Raw genomic sequence first — 9,872 nt, 5'->3', positions numbered from 1 at the left:
GGGAGAGAGAAGACAACATTTTTGTCATTTTGTCATATATATATATATATATACACCCATATTTATATTAGGCTAAATGTTCCTTAGCAAGTCATAGCTTGAACCAAACGCTTTTGATAGTGGCTGAACATGGAACAAACACACACACACACACACACACACACACACACACACGCATGTACACTGACACAGACCTATACTCACCCCCCCGACCCCTCCAAACGCCTTCGAAGCTTATGTCTTCTATGTTGTGAGATGTGATGATTCATGTGCTATGTGAGGTGTTTTTTTCTGTTCTCAAACTGATCTCCCTGTTGGAGCTCAGTCTGGGGAGAGTTCTTTTTTCTCCTCGTCTTTCCTCATGTTGTGCACTTTCCATTGTTATACCTCTCTGACCTGTCTTCCCCATGTGATGTTTGTGTAATGCAAGGGCGTAGATTTGGTTTGGGCATTGGTGGGGATGGATGATTCAACCACCGAACCCTGCCCTGTTTCCTTTTTTTTCTTTTTGTCTTTCCTTCTTAATAAAAAGAGGAGAAATATACTTGCCTACATATGCTATTCTACATGCTTTTAAACCATTTAAAATCACAATTCATAGTTTTATATGTGAATTATATAATGTTAAATTACTATTAAACAAATGACTAAGTATTTTAGACTTTAGTTTACTTCAGCCATATTCCGTATAAATCAGGTATCATACAAAATTAAAAATAGCTTCAAATACAGTCATGACAATAAAAGAATATGACTTTAAGGACTTAACAAAATTACTTCAGTTATAGTACACCGACATCTCTTATACATTAGCACTAAGGGAACACTGAATGACCTGGTGGTTTTTGTCCATAAAACTACTCATCTAAGATTACCACAAAGGAAAAGATCTCTCAGCAAAATGATGCAACATTTTAGCCACACTATTGCCCCGATCAAATCAGTGAGCTGGGATTTTTTATTCTAAACATGAACTACTGTTACACCAACAGACATGGACTACTGGTGCCCCACACAACAACTCAATGTCCACTATGTGAAGCAGCCAAACACAAGCCTTCTCCTCTCGTTAACTGAGATAAACTGCTGGCATATTTGTTTTACATCTATACTGTCCAGTCACTCCTGGTGGACATGGCATCACGTTATTCATGGTTACATACAATTTTAGGCTGATGTGGGCCAAGCCTAGCACATACTTGCCAACCTTGAGACCTCAGAATTAGGGAGACATTCAAAAGGGCTGTTGGGGGTTGGGGGGTGGGAGTGGTATACATATACTTATATATACAAAAAACTTGAATCCTACAGTGTTTATCTATTGGATAAAATAAGTTAAATGCCACCGTCATTATTGTCCGGCCGGAAACAGGTCGGGGGTGTCCAAATTCAGAGGCTGCGTCCACCTGAGGACCCGGCCTTCGTGGTCTAAGTGGGCAGGGTCCTCCGAAAGCCGGGTAGGCCGGAAGTGAGTGACTGTGATGATCTAGCCTTCAGAATTACATCACGAGCTCTCTCGGTGGAGTGAAACTCTACCGTCTGCTCCTTGCTATCTAAAATATAACCGGACGCTGGCGTAAATTCTCGACCATCTCACACTTCTGTTTAATCAGTTTTCTGTTTGACGTTTAGTCAGCTGTGTGAAAACCCCCGGAGGAACCCTCCCAAGGGATTAATAAAGTTTTATCTAATCTAATAACTTTAATCTCAGCCAAACCGATTTACTCACGAACAAATAAAACACTGAAAAAGGCCAAACAATAACATGTTTAAGTTATTTAAGTAACTTATATACCATGTTTAACCTGAGTAGCGAAAGACCACGGCGGTTTGAAAACGATGTGCCCGGAGTTCGCTGTTCTTGTCGGCTCATATATTTGAAGTTTGCACAGCTACATTCTCGCCTGAAAATATGTTAGAAGTTTATTTTGCTGCTCCGCGGCTACTGAGTGACCCCTCATCTGGGACTCTCCTCAGCTCTTTCTGGGATGGTGGCACAGCTGCCCCTCTGTGGCTCCCCACACCCTCTAGCAGATCATTACATGAAGGAACCTTTTAAATACAAGCGCGCTCACACTCACAGGTGTACACACGGGTGATCACACACACAAACTACACCCTTTTTGGCTCCTACCTCAAAGCACACTGTGCGCTGTCGATCTTACGTGCTGCACAGTAATATTCAATATTTAGTATTTACTGTTATATTCCCATAGATAATCGTGATGTTGTTTATTATGTTGCTCTTTTTTTTCTGCTTGTTTTCTCTTTTTTCTTTCTCAACAGGTGATCCAGATCATTCATATATGTATTTTTTGTCTGCTTATTTTTTTGTTTTTTGCCCTTTATCCCCCTCCCTCTTCTCCGCTGTTTTTCTTTCATTCTTTCTTTCTCCCCTTTCTTTTCCCCAGTCAAGTCTGTCCCGTATTTAACAAGTGAAAATAAAATAAAATAAACAATAAAAGGTGAATCAAATAGACCATTACGGCAAGGCTGGGATGGTCCATTTGGTAAAGTAAATCCGTTGGGCATCTTTCTTCGCCTTTAGACAATAATTCTGATGGCAAAGAAAGAGCCAAACGGGACAGGCGAGGAAAAACAAACAAACAAAAAAAAAGAAGTTTATTTTGCGACCCAGAAAGAGTAATAAGAGTAATATTAAAACTAAGTAGCTGCAGTAATAGAAGCCATTGTTGGAGACTGGAATTGGCTGCAGCCAATTCCAGCCAATCCCAGGCCAACCTGGGATATGGTTTTTCAATTTTGTTGTCTGGGTGGAAAGTCAGGAGAAATTGGGGAGAATGGTGGCTCCGGGAGATTTTCGGGAGGGGCACTGAAATTCGGGATTCTCCCGGAAAAATCGGGAGTGTTGGCATGTATGGCCTAGCATAGCCTGTAACGTTATTATGACGGACACATTTTATGAGCGAACTTGACTTTAAGTGACTTACAGGTTTATTTGAAAAATACTTTCTTATATCCAGGTTCTTCCTTTTTGCTGCCATCCTCCTCTCTTCCTTGTAGGTCCTCGCAGCGCAGGCTTGCCGCTGCTAAAACTAAACCCAGATAGCAAGGAAACATTGAAACAATGTTTAGTCAATAGCAGGCGATGTCATTGAATCAACGCTGAGGTGTGCCGTTGACCTAACGTCACTCTTGCACCCTTTATTGTTATTGAAACAACGTCAGGTTTTGATATTGAACCAATGTTGAAACCTGACATTGATTCGACGTTATATTTTCTAATACTGTTGACATTGAAACAATGTCAGATTCTGATATTGAAACACTGTTGAGCTATGATGGTGATTTTCTATGATTTTCTATGATGATTTTCCACCTCTTTCACACAGTGACACAACAGTTAAATCATGACTGGAAATATACCTTTCTTTATAGGTATTTTAACCAATACTAAACTACTGCATGTTTCCATCAATACTTAAACCACCTAAACACATAATTGTACTTATTCCTCAAATTGGACACCCTTTATAAAAAAAATGTCTCACAATGTATCATGTCAATATTAATATCCTAAAATAAGAATGCATTACATGTGATATAACAGAGAAAAAAAACTAAACAAAAAAAGGTCAATAGACGTTTCGTTTGCTAAATACTTTATTAAAAGACAGTTTCCTATTTACATTTCTATGTTTCACGTTAGTTTCTAATTTTTACTCCGGGATGGGTATGGATGATGTGCGTCCTGCGACACCCATATGATCTGGTGCGTATCGGAGCCATTTCTGGACTGCTTGTGCAAAGACAAACTCGGACATAGAGTTCGCCCCTACCTGCTGCGTCAGGCCATCTAGGACAAAAATACACACACACACACACACAAACAAAAAAAGTGAATTAGAGCACATGAATAAGCTCTTGTTAACTGTCTTCAGCAGGGAGAAAGTATGTAAACTCCTAGGCTGATAAACATGAAAGTCACCAGGCGTAAATCTGCAAACTGCTGCATTTGATTCCCAAAGAGCTATGAGCTGAAAAAGTGATAAGTCTTAGCATGGTGTGCTGTGTATCCTTTAAAACAAAATAAACATGGGGTCCTCGGGCTGTACAAACTGTACAACCCGAGGACTAAACAAGCCAAAGACCAAAGACTCCATCTCCAGATTAACCGGACATGAAAGTCTTGTTATTAAGAAAGACAAAGTAATATAGCAAAAACCGGACATAGGAAATGTGAAACACACCAAACAGAGCTCTCTGAAAGGCACAGCCAATTACATTGGCTATATTTGTTACATGATGTAGGACTCCAGTAGAGAACATAATTTAACTCTTTCTGCAATGCTAGGTGAATGAGACGTTGACAGATCTTTTTTTTTTCTTGCCATCGGTTTTGTTTTTCTTTACTGGAAGAGATGAAATTATTGCTGGGGACAATTCAATAATCGCTGGATATTGGTGGGGACATGTCCCTTCCGTCCATGCCAAATCTACGCCCTTGGTGTAATGTATGTATGGTCGGAAGGGTATTGGCCCAATTTCCTTCAGGGCCAACCTTCGGGATCAGTAAAGTTTATTGAATTGAGTTGAACTGAATTGAACAAGCTTTTGGCATAATTTTGGCTGGATATTTCATTGCACTTCTTGGGAGGATTGATGGAGTTCAATTAAATTGGTTGGAGTTCCTGCACAGATGCAACTTTTTACTTTTAATTTGAAAAAAGTTTAAAAGAGAGAGAGAGAGAGAGCTTAAAACTGAGGAATTTGCTTTCGCTAAAAACTTGTCCATAAATGAGTTTGCTTGTAATTTGCCTTTGTCAAATGTCATGCAGACTATTAAAATCCTCACAAATACAACCTGTTTATGTGAAATTTGATTTATTTCTGAGTTCCATACAAACTTGGTGTCAGTGACGTGCGATCTCTTGGTCTGATCCCTCAAAACTTCAGCCACCTCCACCTTTTCTCCTGTAGCCCAGCATACCTGATAGCAACATCCAGACCCTCTAGCTGCTGCTGTGACTGGTGTAAATGAACATCCCTTTCTTTCAACCTCGGTCAGAGGCACAGTTATGACTCATGTGCCATGCCCAAGGAAGCCAGGCAAGAGGATTGTTTAGGAGCTGGTTGTTTTTTGCTGTACCATGGCAGACCTGAGGTGCCTGCTGACACTAAAGTTGAAGACTGAGCAAAAATTTCTGTCGACTCTCCTACACAAAACATCCACAGACAACATCATGATTGGGATAATGATACCAATCAGGCATTTTAAAAGGCTGAAATAGCCCTATGCAAAGTTATAGAGTTGGAGAAGCTGTTTCCTCCATGTTTGGAAACTACAAAAATCTCTATATGCAAGCAGAAAGATAGTGAGTGTGTTTAGGAGTATTATGCCATTCTGACTGAAGTGTTTACCACACTGACCGCCATGTAGACAAATCCATACCTAGGAAGTAGTGTTGGGGTCGCTGCTCAAAAAAAGTAATGTATGACACATTACTTGTTGGTTTTCCTAAAAGTGCTGTGGATTCCTCAATTACTCATTTTAGAAAATAATTTATTACACCACTTATCATATGACTTTCTATAAATATAGTTTATATCATGTTCTCACTTACTAAACTGTCACACCTACACAAATCCCTATCCTGATGAAGACGTCCTGCATAGGATCTTTTTTTTTTAGTTTTTTGGTATAAACACAAAGCGAAGGTAAAAACCAGTACAAAAAAGACTTCAAAACGATTGTCACAGTCATTCTGCTTTAGAAACATAAACAGGTAGAAAAGCAGGCTGCAAGTCTGACTGCTCATTACCAGTGTTGGGTAAGTTACTTTAAATTAGTAACTTAGTTACATTACTAGTTACTTCTCTAAAAAAGTAACTCAGTTACTTCAAGTTACTCGTTACTTTCAAAGTAACTAGTTACTAGGGAAAGTAACTTTGGTTTTACTCAGAATTCTCTTGTTAATGTGTTGCTTCCGTAACTGGATACCCAGCAAGATTGCCAGTCTTCTATCTTGCTTACTTGCCACAAGTGCACTGTGCCACCTACCAACAGAAAGGAAAAAATAATGTGCACATTTCCACGAGAGAAATCCCACGCCTGGACCGTCGTTGACCACCGCCATGATTCTAGCCTGCTTTTTACATCCAACACAAAAACTGCAGTCGTGGTGCTTTTGATTGTACTCAGAACTTGGAAATTCTGTCTTCTGAATAGGAAGATGTAGGTAACACCAGACTGCAGATGAGCTGCATACAGAGCTGGACTGGGACAAAAAAATCGTCCCGGGCATTTTGACAAGAGACCGGCCCACCATTATAGGAAAATTCATAAAGCCTTTGAATGAAAACAAACACTGTTGTGACAGTGATGTACACTGTCTTGATGGTATATATGTATCAATCTATCAATTGTTTGTTGTAAGACTCAGATAATTATTTTTTTTAAAAGCGAGACATTTTAAATGAGAATAATAAAGAAAAGTATATCTTTGTGCCCCCCTCTCCCTGTTAATGCCCTACCTGGCCCCCTGGCAACACTTTGCTAGACCCGCCCCTGCACAGTTACCAGCTGTCAGCTACTTAGAAAAGGATCCTGGTGTTATTTGTCTCTCAGAAACAGTTCATAACTTCCCTTCAACTCATTTATGTCACCTAAAAGGTAAACCTGTTTCTCCATCACCTGTTCAGCTCTGATGATTCAGTAAGGACATCTCCTGGTTTCATCTTCATGTTTCCCTCTCACCAGATAACCAAACCGATATCATGACCAGCAGCTTTACAGCTGTGGCTCCAGCAAACATCAGCTGATACTAGAAATTAATATTAAATAAATTCTAACAACAGCTGATCAAGCTTAAACGTGCTGCTGTTGTTTAACGCGACATCCGCTGGTTTCCTCTTTCTGGCGCAAAGTGGGCGATAAATAAACAAGAGAGAGAAAAGCCGATCAGCTGATCATTGATCAGTTTCGTGATTGAAGTAGAAACGGGAGAGAATGAGAGAAGAAGAGGCAGCTGTGCAGCTTCAGCTTTGTGTCTTTTTCATTGTAGCTGAAGTCCGGGACAAACTGTTCCTTTTCACCTCAGTACGAAACGCGTAATATTTTCTCTGAATACCAGACGATTCTGTTTTTTACGGGACGGTTGGCAACTCTAATAATTAACCATATGAACAAAATAAAGTTCAACATCAGTAACATAGCACCCACACAGCTGTATAGAAACTCCGTCATGCTAGCTAGCACGCAGTACGAAAATGTCAGCATACCGAAAATAAACTCCACCTAAACTTGGTTTATATCTGACTCCGATAGACTGCAGGTCATAACTTCTTACCTGAAGTTCAGTTCACCTGATACGCGGACCGGCGGAAGCTTCGGGTCTCTCCTCTTGCCTCCCTTTTCCTTCATCCACCTGCTGGCTTCCACCACTTGCTAATGTTATTGAATCTGCGGAAGCTCCGCGATATCCACCACACGAAGTAACGAGTAACGAGCCTATCTAAATCCCAGTAACGAGTAACGCGTTCCTGGTTTTGGCATAATAACTAGTTACCGTGCTCGTTACCACAATAATAACGTAGTTACTGTAACGCGTTACTTAATAACGCGTTAGTCCCAACACTGCTCATTACTGCCTTTGTTAACTGGATCTGGGCTGAGGTCAGCTTTATCATCACTCTGGGTTTTTAGCCAGCTTTGTGTTAGCATGCTGTCTGTCTAGATATTTGCAAAGAGGCGAAGTTCTTTTTGCAGTATAATGAAGTTTTTTCTGTCCTGGATTCAGTTCACACTTTACAGTTGCGCTCTTTTCCTTTTTGTGCAAAAGAAATAAAGGTAATATTCATATGCCCACTGCTCAAAAGTTGTAGACCACACCATCATTTTCCTCCTACCACATGCTTGTTTGTTGCATAATCTCAAACTCTCTACCAACAAAACATGGAACTTTAACTCAAATATTTTGATGTACCAAAACTACCGACTTACATTGTTCTCTTCAGTGAATATAACAGATCGTGATCTCCAACCCAGGTTGAAACACGTTTAATCCCATAAAGGCTGAAAGACGCCACATCATGTTTTATGTCATTAAAATGGGCTGTGTCCACTCAAAATGTGTTAATCCAACAAAGAAACACACCCAGAAACTGGAGGTACCAGATACAAGTAAGCCTAACAGGATTTCTTGAAAAAACACATTCACATTACTTCATATGGGCAGTAACAATTTGGAATCATTATATACTGGCTTCATGCCACCATGAAAAGCTAGTTGGATACATACACAGGCCATTAGAAGAACCCACATTGGTCATGGGAGTGTCTGCACTTGAACAGTGAAAGAAGTAGTTTGATCTGATGAATCAGGTTTTCATCTGTATGATGCCCAAGGCCATGTGGGTAAGTTCTCTAGGAAAGAGACATCAGCAGGATGCATGATAGAAAGAAGACAAACACTGAAGGCAGGCTCATGTTTTATTTCATGTTCTGCTCATTACATTGTTACTTTGACCAACGGTGTTGCTGCAGTTCAACCTGCTGATTTGTCCTTCCAGTTTCCCCCACATCCAATCAAGCCCGATCCATTGAGAATAAATCTCACAGCTGAGAGGATTTAAAGGATTTGATGCTAAAGAAGCAAGCAATGTTCCCTCTAAGCTGCGCACGTGCGCAATTGCGCACTGCTGGCATGGTCTTTGCGCACAGAAAATCTGCGTTGCGCACAAAAAAAAATCTAACTTGAATTGAAATTAGAATTAATACTTTAACAATTCGGTTTTGCAGTGTTAGTCAGTGAGTGACTGGCTGCTCCCGTATGGGATTAGAACGATGCCACCTTATCCCATAGTCCAGCCAATAATGCGATTCACATTCGTATATATGCAGCCAATCAACGTGGTTGACAGGCTATGACAGCGTCCTTATGTGCCGACACCGGTGTTTTAGCTGGCAAAGCGGCGTGGCTGATGTGGAGTGAAGCCACGTTAATGACAACGTGTACAACCATTGGAGATGTGAGCAGGACAGACGGAACAATTGACGGAAAAAGTGTGGACTTTATACCAGTTTTTAAATTGTGTTGATAGGACACGTAAAACCAGAGTTGTGATAAGAAAAATATACAATGTTTGGTTTTCTTCCTGAATACTATCGTTGTTTATATTTGGTAAAAACTGCGTTTTATAAGAAAAAAGGCTCGAAAGCACTCTCCGCCTGTGAGCAAAAACAACCCCCCGCTCCCCCTTTCCTATTCGTCCAAAAAAGTACCATGTCGACCAATCAAAAAATGATATGGCAACGTCGCATCTAGTTGTTAAGAAACGGGGGCAATTTTTAGGAGTGACGGCGGTGTTTTGAGATGTGAGAGACTTGAGACGTTTAGCGCAAATCTTGTGTAGTTAGTGTGTAGTGTAGTCAATAGTTTTGTTGGTGTGTCAGAACAATGAGGCGGCTGCTGAATGTTACAGGTGTTACAGGAGTGATACATCTCCTGTTGTCAGGCCTGCAGGTATCAGGCTGTTGTTCTCCTTTATTTCATAGTGGACAGAAATTATTTATTCGAGTGGCACAAATAATTTGTGTGGCATCAGATTTGATGCAGAACAGCTGATTGTTCTGTAAATAGTTTGAAATTTTTATTTAAAAATGCATTGGCTGCATTAAAAAAAAGCTGCAAAAAACTTTGTTGTTTGCCAAACTGAGTTACTTTTTTGAAGAAGTAACTATATAATTAATTGCCCAGCACTGGTCATTATATACTATATTTTGCAGACAGAGAGTTACAGGACTCTCTCCCAGACCACAGACTCATACTCATAATACAAGTCAGAGCTTTATAAAAAAAAAAGAAAAAAAGAAAGTTGTGTTTTTAAAATTGGAGTTCAAGTTATTTTTA

Source organism: Oreochromis aureus, linkage group 8 (genome assembly GCF_013358895.1).
Source record: "Oreochromis aureus strain Israel breed Guangdong linkage group 8, ZZ_aureus, whole genome shotgun sequence".
Classification (NCBI taxonomy): domain Eukaryota; kingdom Metazoa; phylum Chordata; class Actinopteri; order Cichliformes; family Cichlidae; genus Oreochromis; species Oreochromis aureus.
The sequence above is the reverse complement of the archived record's forward strand: the minus strand, read 5'-3'. Positions refer to the sequence as shown.